Below are 21,278 nucleotides of genomic sequence, written 5' to 3'. Positions count from 1 at the left end.
CAAATGTAAATACGTTTTATAGCGAAGGTCTGGGTCAGTGTATAAATAAGACAGCCAAGCTTAAAGTTCCTGTATTTAAAAGTTTAGATATCACCGTGTACGGAAAAATAAAGTAACAAACAGTACAACTCAATCATTCATTTTGATGTTCATACATTTACTTGAAATGCTGAAATAAATCTGACAGTCTTTAAACATGGGCAGTCTACACTGTGGAACTTGACTAGTATGAATTCCAGATAAGCATGCTTACAGTGGACCCCTGAAACTGAATGTGATACATAGGAATGTTATAGTAACAGCTGAATGTATCAGGATTGTGACCTAGCTGTCTTTCATCTTGGTTGTGCTTTAAATTTTTTTATCTCCAAAATAAATACTTGAATTCAATTAACAGCTTAGATTAACACTGTTGATGTTCATTCTGAAAGTATCATATCTTAGTAAAGGAGCAACATTTTTAAATACATTATTACAATTTGCATTAACTTAAAAATAGATTAATTGGGTCCCAAAATTGTGAGGTGATATGAGCCACAGTCATGATGACATCAGCTTGGTTAGTTTTCTTAAAAAGACAAACCGTTAAGGTACGACTGACAAAGGATTTAGCATTATCATGGTATAAATAGTTCACAGTATTGCCCCATTATATTTTTTCTTCCATACAGGTAAAATCAATACATGTGTTATGTCACCTATGTACAGTAATTCAATTACATTTCTGAAGGGTGAATATATCAAAAGTAATCTGTGTGTAACTCTCTTAAATAACAAAAGCGTGACCTTGATGATCTCTGCACTTTCTAAAAAGAAGGTTTCCCATTTCTTTACAGAAACTTGTCTTACATTATGACTAAAAGCTTTTTAGTGGTGACAATTGGATCCATATGAAAAATGGGAATTATTTTGTATTCTCAGTTTTAGCCCTATCTCCTACATTTATCTGATCCAGGAGTGTGAAACCTGGCAAACTGTAAAAAGTTTAATGTTCAAAATGAAACTTGATTGCATAGGGAAATATTGAGTTACCCTTGTAAGTGAATACTGCCTTTTTGTTTGTACAAACTTGGAAAGTGTATCCGTTATAAGAAATCAGCTAGCCACAACCCAGTCAAAATATGAGAGACAAGAGGATCTGATATTGTTGAGCACTGCTTACATAATGTAACAGTTGACCATTTCACTAAAGCAAGCTTGTCTCATATTGTAAGAAATTAAACCAATAAAAACTATTTCCAAGTCTTTTATATCATTCACATTTACCAACTTTACCAGTCTGAAAAAAATATTTCCAAACATAAAAGCATAATTAATGTACATAGCTTTAAATCATAATCAAACCCATCCAAGATCCTGATAATGTAAACGTGTTTATCAAATTATATCGAAGTACAGTTTTTGCAGAACTTATCTAACACCAAAATCATATAAGCTTATTTTACAAGTTTAAGAAACATTCAACACAATTTCATTCAACAAACTCAGCCAATCAGATACTAGATTATCCCATAAAGTGGTACAGATCCAGCTTATAATCAAACTCATCCAAGAGCCTAAAGGTATTGACTATTTAACAACAATGATTAAAGTCTGACCACAAACAGTCACTAGAGTGCTGACATGCTCAACCAAACTGATGCAAGATCACGTTATTATTATTTGTGAATCTTGTTCATCATCAAACTCGACTGAGATCTTGATGATATAAGCTTACATTCCAAGCTTGATCAAAATCAGATCTGAGATTTGGCCATAAGAGTGATAGCATGCAACTGCTGATGAGCAGATGTATGATGACTGGACAAAGCAGACTGAGCTATAAGCTCACTTAACCATGTGGCCTTTATTTAATTCTTATTTGACATTATGTCTGGTGTCTATTTTAGAAAGAAAAAAACCCATCAAAACCAGGCAAAATTTTAGACCTGAATGCTTATAATGTAGGCAAATACAGTAAGATCTCTCTTGCATTCATGTGAACAGAAACTGAACAAATACTTCAATTTAGTCAAAGAGGAAAAAATAAATAGAATAAACTAAAATAAAAACTTGTCAGAGGTAACATATTATATGTGTGATGATCCTATAAAGCAATATAATGATATTTGAAAACAACAACAAAATAAGTGTATTTGAACTGACTTATTGTAGCTTTTGGAAAAACAGCTTCAAGTTTTTCTAATTGATAGTACGAAATTGATTTTTCAAAAGGTATCAAATAAAAAGGTTCTAAACACTCAACAAAGACCTTATTTCTGACAAAGCAAAGGACACAGGGCAGAATGCTATATTTTTTAATACCATTTTTGCAACTTATTTGTGAGAATTTTAAATTGTAACCAAAAGGTTATTTTGAAAGTGTCAACTTTCATTGGAAGGTAACAGCACAAAAAAGGGCAATCAAAGTTTATGCCTTTTATCTCCTATATGGGTAGCTACTGCTGCTGTCGATTTAACAACATATACGCAGTTCAAAAAATTTTGTGAAGTTATTTGCTTCATGAAAAAAACAGTAACAAAAAAATCACTGGTATGCATTGTATAGTAAAAATATAAACTGACCCCCCTGACTATAACACTGAGAGGTAGAAAATATAAACTGATCCTTGACTATGGCACTCAGGGATAGAATATATTATCCTAAACTGCACATAATATCAAATATGTTTAAAAGTTTAAAATGCTTGTTGAGTAACCTGTACCTTTAATTCATCCTACATGACCAATAAATTGTACCTTCAACACATCTTTTATATAATGTTGATTACTTGAAAAATTACTCAATTTGCCTTAACATCTGAAGCAGAATTGGTCTTATTGTTGTGTTCAGCTTTTAATTTGGGTGGATTTATTTATTCAGATTATTATACACTGGAATTAATATTATTAGACTGGAACTTTATTTGTAGTTATACATGTAGTGAATTCAGACAAGAACATTTTGGATTATATTATTGTGACACATTAAAAGACTGTTAGCACACCTTCAAACTCCATGCCACTGGCACATTAGCATGTTCAAGACTATCTGCACATGAACATTTAATATCAGATTTTATTTGGAATACTAGTATTACTACTGGAACTGAACTGGAACTTCATACATTTAGACATGTGATAAAACTTTTAAGACTATTTGGGATTTAATTCACAATACATGTACTGTTAAGCACTTTCTTAAACTTTTTACTCTGTACTCTTGGGAAATAAATTATTTGTTAAATTGTTCAAACCTTGTTGGTTCTCACTCTTTTCTGTTATTTAGTTTAGGTCCATAGAGTTGTAACACACTCATCTTCGCTCTTTTCTGTTACTTAGTTTAGGTCCATAGAGTTGTAACACACTCATTTTCGCTCTTTTCTGTTACATAGTTTAGTTCCATAGAGTTGTAACACACTCATTTTCGCTCTTTTCTGTTACTTAGTTTAGGTCCATAGAGTTGTAACACACTCATTTTCGCTCTTTTCTGTTACATAGTTTAGTTCCATAGAGTTGTAACACACTCATTTTCGCTCTTTTCTGTTACATAGTTTAGTTCCATAGAGTTGTAACACACTCATTTTCGCTCTTTTCTGTTACTTAGTTTAGGTCCATAGAGTTGTAACACACTCATTTTCGCTCTTTTCTGTTACATAGTTTAGTTCCATAGAGCTGTAACACACTCATTTTTGCTCTTTTCTGTTACTTGGTTTAGGTCCATAGAGTTGTAACACATGCATCTTGAAAGCATGACTTGCCTTTCCTAAGCTACCTTTCATAAATACAAGCAGGAGAGGAATCTTTTAGCCATTGAGGTCGGTTTGAGTATAGTCATCCTACAAATGGGATCCACTGGATCCTGTGTTGTATGCAGGACTGTGTTATACTGAGGAGAATCATCTAAGTATCATACTGGGTTGCTTTGTATTGAGGTATCATTGGATAATGTACAAATATAAACAGGTTATTTGAACAAGAACACAGCACTTAATAATCATAATGTACCTGGCTTTCACTTTATCCAAACTGTACTGAGAGATACCTGGCAAATTTGTACAAATCTTATTTTGATACAGCAAAACAGGAAGCAGACTGCTGTCTGCCACAACTCTCATGTTGTGAACATAAAATATTTTCTAACTTCCAGGTCATGAGACATAAAATTGCCATCAATCTGATGATATATTTCTTCTGGTAGCAAAATGACTTTTTAATGTGTCTTTATAAAACTCTAAAATGTTTCTTGTACCACCTTATATCAATGCAGAATATAAATATGGTGTACATTTAGATTCTCAAATGCACAAGTCTATTTCATATTGCTACATTATATACTCATGCAATAAGAACATTTCCTCACTTACCTTGATGGTTTCTGCACTCTTCTATACCACAATATATAACAATGAATTGTGATGACAAACACCTGTATAACTGTATAGGAATATCCACAGATAAAAGAAAAACATTCCCTTAAAACATCTACAAACATATCTCCTGCTTTACCTGTGCAACTGTCAGGTAGAACAGAGTTGTATCTATAGTACAGTAAGTGTAGATAGCCTAAATAAGCAAGCTAATACACAATCTAAATTTTCATACATACATGAATTGACTCACTTTACTAAAGAGCGTATCACAACACAATTCATGTTCACACACTGTGACTAAAGTCTCTTCAATGTTTAAAATCCGTGTGTGACTTTCTGAAAAGAGACAAGAGTTTAGAATAATATCGTTGTCTTCATGACTGAGAGAGTTTGAATTATAAGCATCTGATTGTGTCTGAATCCGAGTGTATTGCATCTGTTCCCTGAGATAAAAACTATACTAGTCATGCTATTCAAATGTATCAAATGGGATGTTAACAAGGTAGGAATAAATAAGTTTTGCTGAGGGGCGTGATTGTGTATATCATTATCTCTACTCTCCATTGAATTTAATCTCCTCTGACTTTCTTATCCCCATGCTTCTGCAATATTGAGAAACACTTAGTTTGTCCATTTTCTTTCCATCATTTCATACATCCAACTGTAATTAAATCCAGCTGTATCTTAAAGGCAGAAAACAACAATTTTCTCTTTAAAACAAGATTATTTTTTCAGAGATGAGAAACTAATAAATTCAGGTTTTCCACAAAGATCAGTTGCCAGACCATTAATCTTTCTGTTGTACATCAGTGTTTTACCAAATCACACTCAACAATCAACATGTTTGTAGATGACACAATATTATATAAGACATTATACAACATGGATGAACTGTCCAAGAGCTTAGTACTAAATTAAATCAGGGCTTTGTTAATGTAAATAAATGCTGTCAGCACAATGGTAAATGCAGTTAAGTCAAAAGACATGATCAGAGATATACAAGCCAAAGAAATAATTCCAAATACATGTAATGCCAAAAGGAACAGATATAGAACAGTCTAAAAATAAAAATACTTGGCATCATGGTTGACAATATCTTGAGCTGGAAAATGCAGGCTGAAAAAGGTCATTAAAAAAGTAAACTCACTGCTTTACCTCTTAAACAGAATAAAAATCTTATCTCCCTCAAGAACAGAAATGATATTCTATAATGCCTAAATGATGCCACATCTAGAATACTGCTGTTCTGACTAATAAAATGAATATAGCAGGTCATTTCTTTTTCAACAAATCAGAGCAAGAATATTGTTTCAAGCTGAATGAGGAATGAATATTTGTTTTCAAGAAAATCCCTGTCCCCACCACCCATTAACTTTTTTAAATGATTTGCTTGTTTAATACGGTAGTGGAGGGAGAGGGGGAGGGAGAGAGAGAGAACTAGTATATTCCCCTTAACACATTCATGGTGGGGACTAACAACTACACAGACATGGATCAATAAAAAATTATCAACCAATCACTTTAAAGGATGGTTCAGTTACTTAGAAACTTGAGAAACTTCTATACACGTCAATTTAGTTATTATTTTTAAAACTTCAGTATGCTAAGTTGAAGTTTTTTAAAACCATTTTTAGCACAGTTCATTAAGTGCATCTTGAAATTACATCTGTGTATGTCCTCTCCATTGCCAAAAATAATACAAGTATAAACCACCACTTCTGGGGCACAATTCCCATCAATGGCTAGTGTACCAACTTTAAGCGAAAAAGAAACATTAAGGCTCCATTTGTTCAAATTTCCATGACAGTTGTCTCCAACATGAAATATGCAACTTAAAGAATTTCAGAAAGATGATGTATTTTGCTAATGAATATTGAAAATCACATTTTAAATTGTAAAAGTCCACCTTGGTAAGAAGTACTCATATTATCACTAGAAAATCAACCCGAAGGAAGCCAACTATTAGATTTGTCAATGATTAAAAAAAACCTATTTATTGTCTTCAACCTAGCGATTATAAGGTTTCAGCATTCTAACATGACATCGTAAAATTGAAATTTTTTTCAGGTACTTAACCGAGTCGTCTACTTTAACGTCAGTGACACTTAGATAAATAAATCAGGATTTGGTTAATCTGCATAATTAAGGAGGTTTTTGTTAGTAGTAACGTTGTCAGGAAAAAATGTTATTATCCTATGTCCTAGCAACCAGGAATGTTTAAGACCACTAAACGAACATCCATTTCAATAACTATTTACATGTGTGTGATACGTTGACAGTTTTGATGTAAATAAAAGGATATAAATCATTACAAGGTCTTTTTTGCTAATATCATGATGGTTTTGCAAGCATTTTTCTGGGTATACTGTTATGAACTTTGTTGGATTTAAGAGTTGAGATACTATGCTTCCTGGAAGTTGCTGATGTATGCATGTTGCAAGAAAGATAACTCTGCAGCTACTCTTTACGGGAGGTAGATTATGTTATCAAACTGGACTATTGCAACAGTGGGTTTGCCTCACATTCAGACTTTGAGAGAATGCTGTAAGTGACTGTGAACTTTTCATAAAAATAAATTAAAATTACAGATTGTTGGCTTGAACAATATTCCATTTTTAAATACATTTTTGTTGCCCCTTCTTGCCTTGTGTCACTTATCCCCTCCCCATGGCTGAATTCAGAATCTGAACCTAATATTAACATTTTAATTCCTCATCCATGTTGATTTATGGGACAGTTAATTATATAATAATTCAGAAAATTTAAGTTACATTATGAATTTTTTTTATGTAAAAGTTGGGCGCATTTTAGGTTGTGCCTTTGCACCAATGACCTCTCTTTTAGCCAACGTTGTTCCCTCCATGGTGCCCAAAATGCACATAAAAACAACCCAGCAGAATAAAGATCAGAGACCATTACGGTTGATTATACACTGAACTGGGTGCATCCCAACTTTACTGAATAGAGTGCACTCATTGCATAAGAAGCTTAAGAAAGATGATCAGTTTTATTGGCTAACAGAATTTTTTTTACTAACTTTGTTTAGTTGCCAATCAAGCACATGATCCAAGATTGCTGATGAAATCTTCATCAAAAACACAGCTGGGTTTATTACCAAAGTAGAGAACTGGCAGAAAAAAATGTAGACACAAATGTTCAAAATACATTCCTTTTAGATGGAAATAGTCACTTGCGGGAAGTCAAATCCCAGTACTGGAGACTGGAGAGGCTGATGATGATTACAGATTCTTAAGTCATGGATTATTTGAATTCTACAATCAATATTTACTTTTCCAGCATTGCATACTTTAAATCAGTCAAGTCTACAGCATTTTTTTTTTGTACAATGTCCTTGTCAACTAAAATAACCATGACATGTACAGTGGACTGTTAGCCTCAATGGTGTCTCTGGCTATGTCATTTTATACCACTCGCTACTTCTCAATATGACATTTCATGCGTTGATATACTATTAAACACCACAACCAAGCATATATAAATGTCTTTGTGCATGTCTGTGACCTTCTAATGCCACCACCTTAATCATGCAAATGGTATGGTTATAATTTATTCCTTCTACTGAAACAGAATACTCCTCCCCTCGGTCCTTAGTCTGAAGTTACTGATAGGCACTTAAAGGAATGGATTTTTTTAAACATAGCTTTAAAACAATTTCAGCCATATCGCTATGATGTCTGCAGTGTGGCATTTTATTGTGATGTCTAGCAGTGAGGCATCATGCCACAGACATGTAGCATGATGTCTCACCCAGTCACATTATCCTGACACCAGGCCAACCAGTCTTAAGACTAACCTATTAATACTGAACACCAAGTGAGGCAGCTGCTAGTACCATTTTTGTAAGTATTTGGCATGACTCCAATGGGGTTTGAACCTGTGACCTCCTACATCCGAGGCAGATGCTCCAACTGCTTAAACCACCAAAGCAGCAGTCCATAAAGGATAAGAAATGGATATATATATATATATATATATATATATATATATATATATATATATATATATATATACACACACACACACACACATACACACAAATATAATGGTAAATAAAAATAGGGTTTCTTAAAGGTTTCCTGCTGATATTGTCTATATAACTATCAAACAGATCTTGATGATGGGTGTTCATACGATGTACAAATTTGCAAAGTATGTGAGTTTTCTGCAGCCTGCACATAAAATAATTTGAACTTTGAACTCTCAGATGTAATACACTGCTGGAAACAAATGTACTTTACTTAAACAGATATATTAGTTTTATCTTATTTGTTTGTTTATTTCATGCAATCCCGGCTGTACTTTTTCCATCATATACTCTGGAAAAGGATGGAATACGATGGAAAAACATGGAAAACCCTGGAAAACGATGGAAAAATGAAATATTCTGCAGAATTTAGCATGGAAACCCTGGACATTGTGCATGGAAAATGCTGGACATGCCTGGAAAACGATGGACATTTTGGACTTTGATTTTTTTCAGCATGGAAAACCCTGGAAACCACAAGTTTTTAAGCCTATTAAGTTAGTCATCAAGCCAAGTGCCTCAGTACAATTACCAACCTCAGGGATTGTAAAAGTACTGTAATTGCATGAAATGTTTCAGGCGTAACTCTCACTGTCTCTCTCTCTCTCTCTCTCTCTCTCTCTCTCTCTCTCTCTCTCTCTCTCTCTATATATATATATATATATATATATATATATATATATATATATATATGGGATTGAAATAAATTTGAAATCTTGCTTGATTCTATTCATTAATATACAATGATTTGTATTTCAGAAATCATCAAGGAGAAGTATAACATTGGGGAGATGATGGCGAGGCAGAAGCTTTGTGACTTGGTTAAACCATCAAGAGTACCATCACTTCCACAGACTCCAGTGGTGACATGAGACAAATAAGAAATGTGGTGAATGAACTATGAAACAACACGTGTAAAAAAATATTTTAATTTTTTTTAATTAAAATTGAGATAGAAATTAACGTGAATTTCTGTTATCTTTTTGTTAAGATTGCTTCAGAATAAATTCAAACTATAACTAGAGTAAAAGAACATATTTTTAGAAACTCAGATGATGTTAAGGAGCCAGAAATCTGGATTTTATGACACACCAGTAGAAGAGTAGCAACATTTATGACAACTTAAGCCATGTTGTCTACTGAATACTAGTGCACAACCTATTAAGCTACCAGTGCCAAGTATAGTTTTTAATTTTTGTTTCCTTGTTTAAAAGTTACTAAACATCACAGTCAATACAAGGAGTTGGTTGGGGTAATTTGGATCATGTTCTTCTTGAAATTATCATCAAATAAAAGTTGCATCACTGTTGAAAATCTCATTTTCATAAAATATTTCAACAATTTTCAGCTAAATTTTAGTGTTGTCCAGGGTTTTCCAGCCTACCCTGGATAAAGACTGGAATATTTAAGTCCAAATGCTCCAGCATTTTCCATGCTAGAATCGTCCAGGGTTTTCCATCGTTTTCTATGCTAGAATTTTCCAGCATACCCTAGACATAGCCTGGAATATAGTCCAAATACTCCAGCATTTTCCATGCTAGAATTTTCCATCATTTTCCATGCTAGAATTGTCCAGGGTTTTCCAGCCTACCCTGGACAGAGGCTGGAATATTAGTCCAAATACTCCAGCATTTTCCATGCTAGAATTTTCCAGCATTTTCCATGCTAGAATTGTCCAGGGTTTTCCAGCCTACCCTGGACATAGGCTGGAATATTAGTCCAAATACTCCAGCATTTTCCATGCTAGAATTTTCCAGCGTTTTCCATGCTAGAATTGTCCATGGTTTTCCAGCCTACCCTGGACATAGCCTGGAATAATAGTCCAAATACTCCAGCGTTTTCCATGCTAGAATTGTCCAGCGTTTTCCATGCAAGAATTGTTCAGGGTTTTCCAGCCTACCTTGGACAGAGGCTGGAATATTAGTCCAAATACTCCAGCGTTTTTAATGCTAGAATTTTCCAGCATTTTCCATTGTTTTTCATGGAATATGATGGACATTCTACAGCCGGGATTGCTTTACAATTAACTCTTTCAACAAAACTATGATATAGGACTGTCTGTTGATCCAGTTTAGTTCAAAGGTTTTATTATTGTTGTTGGCAGTGGGTCTGTAATGTTAAATAATGTCATAAACTACCTGTATCTCCTAGAATTTTTGATGACTTAAAGTGGTAATTTCTGATGACTTAAAGTGGTAATATTGATATACCTCTTACATACTTAAGTCAACAAACAATTGGGCTTTTTTTTTCTCTCCACTTAATCAAGTCTTATAAACTATACAATGATATATCGCTTGATAAGGAACACAGTTTGAACCAATCATTGAGTCAGTTCTCCTTACAGCTTGATACATGCAAAGCTTGATTAACTGGTCTCTCTTTGGCTGCAGTGATTATAGACAGACAAGGGATTACAAATACAAATGTAAGGCATATTTCACACACAGGGTGGGGTAGGGTGGGGTATGGTGGGGTGGGGTGGGGTAAGGTGGGGAAAGTCAAGAGAGTGTGTGTGATTTGGATTTTTAAAGTAGCTTTAACAATTTTTCATTCATATCGCTACAATGTCTGCAGTGTGGCAGTTTATAGATATGTCTAGCACTGGGGCATCATGCAGCTGACATTTCCCACTCAGTCACATTATCCTGACACCAGGCTGACCAGTTATAACACTAACCTCTTAATGCTGAGCACCAAGCGAGGCAGCTGTTAGTACCATTTTTATAAGTCTTTGGTATGACTCAGCCAGGGTTTGAACCCGTGATCTCCCACATACGAGGTGGATGCTCTAACCACTAGGCCACTGGAGAGGTGGGGAAGGTCAAGAGGATGCTGCTTATAAACTTATCAGTGACAGCACATAGTGATTTTTTTTTGTGGGGCAATGGTGGTGGTTCTGTATCAGGGAGTGAAGTCTGACGAAAGAAAGGTCCCACAAAAAAAAAAATCACGCAAGAAAATTAGTTACACCAGTCAAAGCGGGTGTTTACTGCCTACACCCACACCTTATCCACACACCAGTCAAAGCGGGTGTTTTCTGCCTACACCCACACCGTATCCACACACCAGTCAGCAAGGGTGTTTACTGCCTACACCCACACCTTATCCACACACCAGTCAGCGAGGGTGTTTACTGCCTGCACCCACACCTTATCCACACACCAGTCAGAGAGAGTGTCTACTGCCTACACCCACACGTTATCCACTCTTGCATGTTTTGTCTGGTACTTCAGATAGTGTCTATAATCCGTTTAGCTGTTTGATTTTAGAGATAACAAAAGTGACGTATCTCATAGTAAGATTTAAAAATTGGTTAAAAATGTTATTATGTTGTTTTAAATTGGACAACCCATTGTATTGTCTCCATGCTTGTTTCACTCTTGTGTACTTTTATTTAAAGGTCCCTCTTCTGACTTCATAGAATCAAATATTGGAGAGAGATTGGTGACTGATACTATAAGATGTCCACTGAACTGTTGCTTTCATTATGTGTAATACAACTTTGGGGTTATGACCTTTTGGTGACATGGTACAGGTTTTAAGTACATCAAGTTCACTTATATAAATCAAGTGTGCTAAACAATAATCCATCTCTCTCTCAAAAACATCATTAAGTACCATATATACTCACTGATAAGTTCAGTGCAACTGTAAATTGCACAGACCAGATTTGCCATTGCACAACATGCTTGCAAATCTGGGCCTATGCAACAGAAACCAGAATAATAAACAATATAGACCCTGATCTGTTGGCGATTAATTTAATTGATAATTAGTATTTATGTTGTTTGCATCTGGACTCAACTTTCAACCATGTATATATGGTCGTATCATACACCAGATCTTTTACTGGGAACAAAGGCAATGGATATATGTTTGTTATCTTTTATTTTTTTTTGATGATCTAATCATTCAGACAGACTTAGTACAGGGGTCTATTGGTTTAATCAAGATTAGAAGTTTCAACTATGCAATTTGGTTACATTTTAAACATAAGCTGAATGATAGGCATACAAATTTTTTTCTAAATGCCTTGTTAAGTATCTTCTATCAAACAGGTTTTGTAGAATTTCATGCACTCACACACACACACACACACACACATGCACATACATACACATTACTTGGTATTTTTTACATCTTCACTATAATATAAAGATTTCAGATTTAGTAAATAAAGAACAATGCAAATAGAACCTAATGGAGGTATGTGTTTCAGTTTCCTTTGAACTTGAGATCACACAATTCCTTTCCATTCATTCTGGAGCTGGTCATGATCCAAACATTCAAAAGGGTGTGGGCAACTGACCCATGATCAAAACACTCACAAGGATGAGGGCAGTCAGTGACTCATTACAGTGGTCATTACCATCACACAATCAAAGGAAATCAAAGGACAGATGATTATAGGTATTATCTGGTGGATAGACCTTAATACCTACCTAGCAACAATCTCACCAAGCCAATGAGGTCATTTGGGTAATCCTACATATGGAAATTGATATACTTGTAATAAAAACATCCAACAATTTAATACAAACATGCAAATCAGTCACTAATGTCTGAAATGTCAATGAGGTGATGAAAAGTACAAGGTGAGATGGCATTTTTTTAAAAAGCAATGGCATTTTCAAAATAAAAATCAACATACCAAAGGTACTAAAACAACATTTCTAGTTAGTGAGTGCACACTATTTTCTTTTCTTAAAAGACTTAATTGGAGAAAAAAAAGAAGAAAAATAAACTTGTAAAATTTGGGTTTAGACCCAAATTGAAATTTCACTATGAAACTGAATGGCAACACTACATCACAGCTAATGACTGTCATAAATGAACATAAATGGAAAATAAATAAATGGAAAACTTGTTTTATTATCATCCAGGAGCACCTGCATGTATGTTGTTTTTTTCCTGTCTTTACACATTTATACATGCTGCCTCAATTAAACTATAATATATAATTATCATCAACTTAAGCTTCATCAATATTTGGGAACAATAACTCAGTTTGTTAGAGCATGGGACTTGTAATCTAACAGTCATGAGTTCAAATAACACAGGCCAACCCTGGTTGGGTGCCTTGATGTGTCCTTGCCAAACACACTAAATTTTTCCCTTTCCTTGGCATAAAAGAGTCAAAACAAAGGTTATGAAACTGATGTAAAAAACCAGTCAACAATCTACTCATCAACATAATTTGTTTTAAATTTAACATGTTCAGTTTATGGAGAGAGAGCACAAACAACTATGTTACACGGGGGGGGAGTGAATGTCCCTCTGTATTTGGTTTTCGTTATCTAGGGGTTTACCGCCCTCGATGTTATTGCCCGGTTCGAGTAAATATAAATTTAAGTGGTGAAACCTATAGGTGGAATAGATAGAGATCTGAGCAGGTATATAGAACAAACCAACACGAGCCCCCGTACATGTAAACAAACAATTTAATCAATTACATACAAACACTGTGAAAATTCACTACATCAGGAATGTACTCTGCTTTTAAAAATTTAACTTTCACCGAAATAAAAAGAAAACGCAAATAGATCTAAATAAGATAGCCGATCTGTTACTGATAGATTTAGTTCATCATAGGATCGAGTGAACAATCGAAGTCAACGTCTTGTATGATTTCATAACCTGCTCGTCCTCAGTCTGTTTTTGCTTCCTCTGTCGCTGTTCAGACCCCTTGGATCTCGGGATGATACCTTCTACCACCCGTCTCAGGACACTCTCAAAATACTTCTTCAGAAATTAATATGTCACAGGGTTGCGTCACAGGATTATATGTCTCACTGCACTCTTCTCTAGGCTTCTCCGTATAGGTCTCAGAATAACATCCCTCATTTGTTCTATGCGTCTCTGGAGCTATTTTCTCCCTTTGCTGTCAGCGTGTCTCCCTCTAATCGGTAAATTAGTTCGTCGGTTCCTTTCGACAATCGTCCCCTTTTTGGACAACAGTTATTTTACAGAAATTTCTTGCAAATTTCCGGAGTCCTACTTTTTGGGTCTCCTCTTGCAGGAAAAGCTTAGACTGATTAAAATTTGATGCGGGCGATATTAAAACCTATGAAATTTTGTGTTGGAACACGCCCTCTCATTTAACGTACCAATCAGAATCAAATATCTCTGCCGCCTTTTTCCAGAGGCGCCAAAGTCAGGGTCAACTTGACCCTGGTAGTTTGAGTAACAGAGTTTCTGCATTCTCTCCATTGTGACAACTTTACCATGAAAATGAAGTTTTCCTTGTCCTAAAGTGTCCGTCTGGCTGCTGTATAAACAAATGTTTAATCAGGAACAGAATTCTCCCTCTAAAGGACATTACCGTACACGGTAGTATGGCGATATGATACGCGCTTGTCTCCATAAATCTAATTAATGGTTGTCTGGTCTCAGCTAATGTATTCCTGTTAGATCGACATAAAATTTGCCACTTCACAAACTACAAAGCTAAAATGAAATTTCACAAACAAAGAAAAAAATCCACAAAACTGCGACTTCATTACAAATTTATACACTCTGTGAAAGGGCCTGAATGGGTGGAAAACCCCCAGTTGCAGACACACTGTGACCAGTCATATTAAAAACTAAGAGACAAATGAAAGAATTAAGGATAAATCTTCAGCTGCATGTGCTTATGCAAATATGTGATATGCTAATCACTAATCTATACTCTTGAAAAAGAAAAAGGACAGGATGAGATCATGAGAAAGAAAATATGAATTGCAAGAGTGAAGACAACATTCTCCAGGCACAAGTCTGTGAAGACATGCAAAATACTTTCTGTAATTTTCTGTGCTATTTTTAAACCCCCCCCAAATGTCTATGCGTATTCATATGAATGTGGGTGTAGTTATGTGGGTGTCATGTCTTTTATTCAGCACAAGATAGGCTATACATAGCTGTCAGTATATTTGGTGATGGAAGAGCCTGGGAAAAACCACTGATCCATGGGAAGCTACCTGCAAGCTTTTACAGTCATGTAACCCATTGGCTGAACTGAGATTTCAAACCATGTGCTCAGAGGTGAGATGTGAGTGATCTGTAAAAGCAGACACCACAGGCCATTCTGCCACCCAGTGTCCCAGACCATTCTGCCACCCAATGTCCCAGACCATTGAGCCACCCAGTGTCCTAGACCATTCAGCCACCCAGTGTCACAGACTAATATGAAACAAAATGCCAGTAACTAACTGATTTCAAGATGTTTGCACATTACAATTATCTAACTGATCAACAATTAAAAGGGACTGAACTTAAACACTATTTTGTGTGAGTAACTTTTCATTTCTTTCAGTGAAGTGAACCAAACTGTTGAGAATCTCCATTAGTTGGCAGCGTGGTACACACACAACTTTTAATTAAACTTAAATAACTGTTTTTTAAATTAGGTACAACTATTAGTATCCTGACCTGCCAGTACAAGGATTTACTGTACGCTGAATTCTCATCAGTAACTGGTCAGTGTACCAGATCTGTATTACTTTTTCTGGTTTGAAAATTAATGATAATAATTTAAGCACTTAAAACCAGATCTGTTAAATTTATCATCTTGCCTGCATTATTTGCTGCAATCCTAATAATACATGACTGAACAACTCCTGTGGCCTTGGCTGTTGACCTTTATAACCTGTCCATTCCTCTGTTAATATGTAAAAAAAAATCTGAAAACAAAACATGTTTATGGTGACATAATTTGTATTACGGGACAGTTACATTTTGTCTGATGATGAATATTACCGGACAGTTACATTTTGTCTGATGATGAACCACATTAAATCTCCAAAGCTTAAATAACTTGAGAAGCAGAGCTTAAAAATCATATTCTAATTTCCAGATTTTGAAGCTCCACCCCCACCCCCATTGCCAGTTGTTGTTGTTGTTGTTATTGTAGCCATTTTTCAGCACAAGATAGGCTATACATGGCAGCCAGTATTAATGGTGGAGGAAGAACCCAGGAAATCCCCAGAAAGAACCACCGACCCTCGAGAAGCTACTGGCAAGCTTTCTCACATACCCACATTGGCCGAATCCGAGACTCAAACCTACGCAGACAGAGGTGAGATGGCAGTGATCCGTAACGGAGAGTGCTTTAGACCACTCAGCCACTCAGCCCCCCCCCCCACTGCCAGTTAACTCTGACAGCGTTAGTGTACTTTAACCTCCTCATGATCAGCAATACAGATGGGATGTATCATGGGGGAAAAAATTAATATTACAGAAGGAATTAACATATCACTGTAAGTCTCTCAAGCTCTAACATGTGCCAATACCACTGAACCACCAACAAATGCTATCACTGGCCAAGGTTTGCACATGACGTGATTTGCAGGCACACTGGCAACCTGTTGTACATTCAAGACATATGTCCATGCCTTATTTGCAACTAAATATCATATAAAATTCAAACTGTCATAACATTTTTCAAAAAATTTTCATGACATTTTCAGTATGCATTAAACAATTAACATTAATCCAAAGAGGGCAAGTGTCACCATAAAATACTTCAATTTGATATAATGGTTATGCTAACGAATAGGGTGTGGTTATAAGTGTTCTTGTGATAGGTCAACTCAGCCATTGGATATATGCATAAAGATAACTTATTCTTTACTGAAAACTGAGTCTAACGTGTGACACAGCACCTAGGTACAATGATGGACACACAGCTGCACTTAAAAGAATGGTCAGTACAAAATAAAAATGCTGAATTGCACAGATGCTTTTGACAGATGAGCCCTTCCAAACAAATGTAAATGTGAAGTATTACATGATAAAATCAATGGTAAAGATGTTAAAAATCTGCCAAATGCATATAAAATAAAAAAAATCTGCCAAAGGTATATACAATAAAACATACAGTTAATGTTTGTTATCTAAACTACATTCCCTCAAAAAGTCAAAAGATTTTCTCAGGATACAACATCTTAACGTTCTTTTTAATCAAATTCACACAACAAAACTTTGTCTCAAAGGGAGGAAGTTGTCACACTTGAAATAAATGTGTTCTGTGTTCAGAGGACCCTGGCATGGTGTGCACACTGGTCACAGTTCACCCTTTAAGTGGTCTGCGGGAATCAGGTATGTGTATGTAATCAGCACAATACCACCTTACCTGTGCAATTTGTTATAGGTAAGGTATGGCACTCTCCAGTGATGGGTTCAATATTTTGAAGCTTGTCTGTCAAGTTTTTTTTCCATATTTCTGGCCAAGTTGAAAATCTTATATTATCTATGAAGTCAATATATTGGATAATGCATTCAGAAAAGGGTGACTGCAGGGCAAGCTTTATTTGCCCTTTTATTTAACATTAATACCAATGTGATTAGGCAGCCATCAGTACAAAATACTTTAATCAGGTTGTGTTTTCAAATAATGATTTTTTAAGATCTGGGATATGAATGGATTGTAAAATTAAGGTTTTGTAAGGTTTTCAGTGTGGAAACGGATTCCAAAAGAAGATGAATTTTTTTCAACAGGTTTCACTGCAGTTCAATGATTTGATTATGGCTGTAACCTCCATGGTAAAAATGGAGGATTTATCTGAAAACCAGCTGGACATGGTGCCAATAGGTGTTGCAATGGTAACTCAAACCAAGTCTCTGTCTAATGAACTGTCTGTATACAAGGACATGTGACCACAAAAGGATTTTCTTATTTCCTTGAATTGTCTCTGCTAACTAGGTCAGTTTCTGCTCAATAATCTGAAAATTCAAAATGGAACATGCATGCATCCTTGTAAGCCTTTTAAGATGTGGTCAATCCAACATAGAATATAAATGTTTATGGTGTTTTATGGGTTTAACGCCATTTTTCAGCACATGGCAGGCTATGTATGGCAGTCAGTATATTAGATGGAGAAAGACCCTGGGAAGAACTACCAACCACCAGGAAGCTGCTGGCTAACTTTCTTAAAGAGCCAAGACTTGGACCCACATGGACAGAGGTGAGATGTGTGAGTGGTCCAGACCACTCTGCTGCCTGGGCTCTTACATATATGAAAGGAATATTTGACCATGCATTCCAAATTTATACTGAATACTAATATCTGGGTATATAACATTCAGAAAACAAGAAAGTTTCTGTACTTACATGAACCACTAAAAAAAATAGTCCAAGCACAAGTAACATCCTACAAAAGGAAGTTCCAGTTATCATGACACAGTCTTCAAAAGAAATGCAATTACACTGCAAAAATTTAAGTTATATCCTATATGATTAAATGTATAACATTTTTTTTGCAAAATCTCTGTTTAGGACCTTTGTTCATTGAAGCAAGTGAAATTTTGACATTTTATCATGAGATGTTATTACACAAAACAAGTCCTTACAGCAGGCTGGTAAATAATGCAGTGTAAGAAAATGACTCATGAGAGAAGCACCAGCAGCTCAAATTCCATGCCAAAATGTCTACTGACTGGCAAGGGATAGGCTTATGACATTATTGACATAAACTGAATGTAATAGGCTGGGTCTAAAACTGTCACTGGCTTCTTAATACTACAAGAAATATTGAGAAAAGGGCATATGCATTATCCAATTGCTAATTTAACCTGTTCCAACTTACATGATCCCTTAACACATGTAGTGAAAATTTAGTAAACCTTAACTGTTAATGCTGGAATCCATCATTCCCATGGTGTGCCATGTACACTGGTGAATCTAGTTCAAGTCTCAAGTCTATCCATGGACAAGTAATACAAGTTTTTCTCCTAAAATATAAGAAACTGACCAATGACCTTAACCTTTGACTTTCTGACCTCCACATCAGTAGCAATATATCACACAGTAAAAAATATTTCAATCTCATGTCAATTCATTCATGGCAAAAATATACAGTACAGCCAAAGCCCACACCTTTAACTGTCAACCACCCACCTAGAACTGAAACAAAGGTGTTTAAAATTATTCAACAGGATCATGCTCAAAACTCACCTTTACTCTTTGATCTATAGTTCATCTGTATTACTGGTTTTTAATAGTCCATGTTACTTACATTGTTAATTTAATGAAGAAATATATGGGATAATATTTTTCTACTTTTAATAATAACACAACATTCACAAATAAGCCAAAGCCTGCATGTCAAGTCCAAACAAGCTGAAAAGAGAGCTAGAAAGAAGGATAGACAAAAGCTTACTTTGGAGCTACACCATCGTCTCCCATAGACGGACAGATGCCAAGAACTTCAATGTCTGAACAAAATCCACATGGGGTTAGGAAAAATAAAAAATAAAAAACTGTCACCAAAACTATAATAAAATTGTTCTATTACTATGTCCTTGACCCTAGGGTCATAGGAGTAGGCATGCATGTTACCAAATGAACAGCTTTATGATGATACAAGAAAATCCATCCACCAGGAAATATGAGCAAATAAACAAGAGTCTCTTGAAGGGAATGATGCTCTACTGGGCATAAAGAATTCCAAAGAATTTAAGAATTGATCATTTCTTCCTTTTAACTGTCAAGTGTTGAAACCATCACCAATATTCTTCAGCAATAAGAATTTTTTTAAATTAGCTGGTAAAGATACTGGATGTCATCATGACACCATTTTCATCTAAAATAAAGTAGAAATCATTATAAATCTTTTAGTGAAAAACCCCATGACATAATGATAATCCATTCAGGGGAAAATAGTGATAAGATTTTGTAACGGCCATATTGGATGATTGACTGGTGCCATTTTCATTTAAGACCTGGTAAACTCCTTCTGTCATAATGATCATCCATTCAAGAGGAGTAGTGACAAGTCATCATGGCAGACCTGTTGCATACCATTTTCATTTAGAACCAACTAGGTCTTGTAATAAGTCTGTTGGTGAGACAGGGGTAGAGATAACAATATTTTCAAGATAAAACTTTCTATTCAGGAGTAGCAATAACAAGATTTTCAAGATGGCTGATGTGGCAGCCGTATTGCACTTATCATCAGCACCATTGCATTCAAGACAAACAGGGCAAAATAAGAAGTCTCCTGGTGAAAACACCACATCAATATAGAGCTGTGACTATTAGTGTTAAGATTGCTGCCATAGTGGCATACTCGATATACTCGATGTCATCAGGATGATTTTCATTTAGAACCAACCAGACACAATAAGCAGTCTTTTAGTTAAACACCATGTTGATGTGACCATCCATTCATGAGTAGTAGCACTAGCAAAATTGTCAAGATGACCACTGTACTGTATGTCCAAGCAGTACCATTTGCATTTAGATCCAACCAGACCGGGGGATTTAAATGTGTACAAAGTTTCAAGGCAATCCTCCAAGTAGTTTAGAAGGATTAGTGATACTGTAACCTAATGGACAGATGAAAGACAACGGACAATCCCATAAGGTCTTCTGGTCTGTGACTAGCAGAGCTAATAAAAACAACTGCCATAGTTATTTTACACAGCATATTACTATTAATAATGAAATGTGATCCATGACAATACCCACCTTATAAATATGATCACCTGATAATGGGGTATGTTATAATAATGGTACTGTATAAAACAAACACTGTACAACATTTGCAGCTGCAAGAATGCCAAATTTTGGGAATGAGAAGGGTGAGTACCAACTGCTGTACCAATTACAAACTGAAACTTAAAGCCATAGGGTGGAATGAAAACACATTGGAAATGTGTAATTCCCACGCCAGCCCCAACCCATTTTTCTCTTCAAAATCACAACATCAACAAGAACTATCATAATATGTAAAAAGACAAATGTCACCTAGATACAACTTTTACAATATATATGGTTGACAGAAAATTTTGTTGATATTAAAAAATAATACTTACAAAAATACACAAAAGAATCTTGTTCTTAGTTTTTTCCGACTAATATGCCATCATCCAATAAGTCTGTAGCTAGCTACAAGATG

At 35.3% G+C, this 21,278-nt stretch overlaps 1 protein-coding gene across 5 annotated transcripts in view; it reads right to left on the bottom strand.

Annotated features, from left to right (window-relative positions):
• Positions 1 to 21,278, bottom strand: part of LOC149785263 (uncharacterized) — a 113,363-nt gene that overhangs the window by 74,811 nt on the left and 17,274 nt on the right. For 2 of the 5 annotated variants that reach the window (XM_089979120.1, XM_089979122.1), the window contains exon 2: positions 4,589 to 4,688. The exons of 2 other annotated variants lie outside the window; for them this stretch is intronic. The gene's annotated coding sequence lies outside the window, so the exon portion shown is untranslated. Of the gene's footprint in view, positions 1 to 4,346; positions 4,488 to 4,588; positions 4,689 to 21,278 lie in introns of those variants that run through there. One more of the 5 variants, XM_089979121.1, reaches the window with a different exon arrangement.

This window comes from Sinohyriopsis cumingii, chromosome 13, assembly GCF_028554795.1.
Source record: "Sinohyriopsis cumingii isolate HCF-2022 chromosome 13, ASM2855479v2, whole genome shotgun sequence".
Classification (NCBI taxonomy): Eukaryota; Metazoa; Mollusca; class Bivalvia; order Unionida; family Unionidae; genus Sinohyriopsis; species Sinohyriopsis cumingii.
The sequence above is the reverse complement of the archived record's forward strand: the minus strand, read 5'-3'. Positions and strand labels throughout refer to the sequence as shown.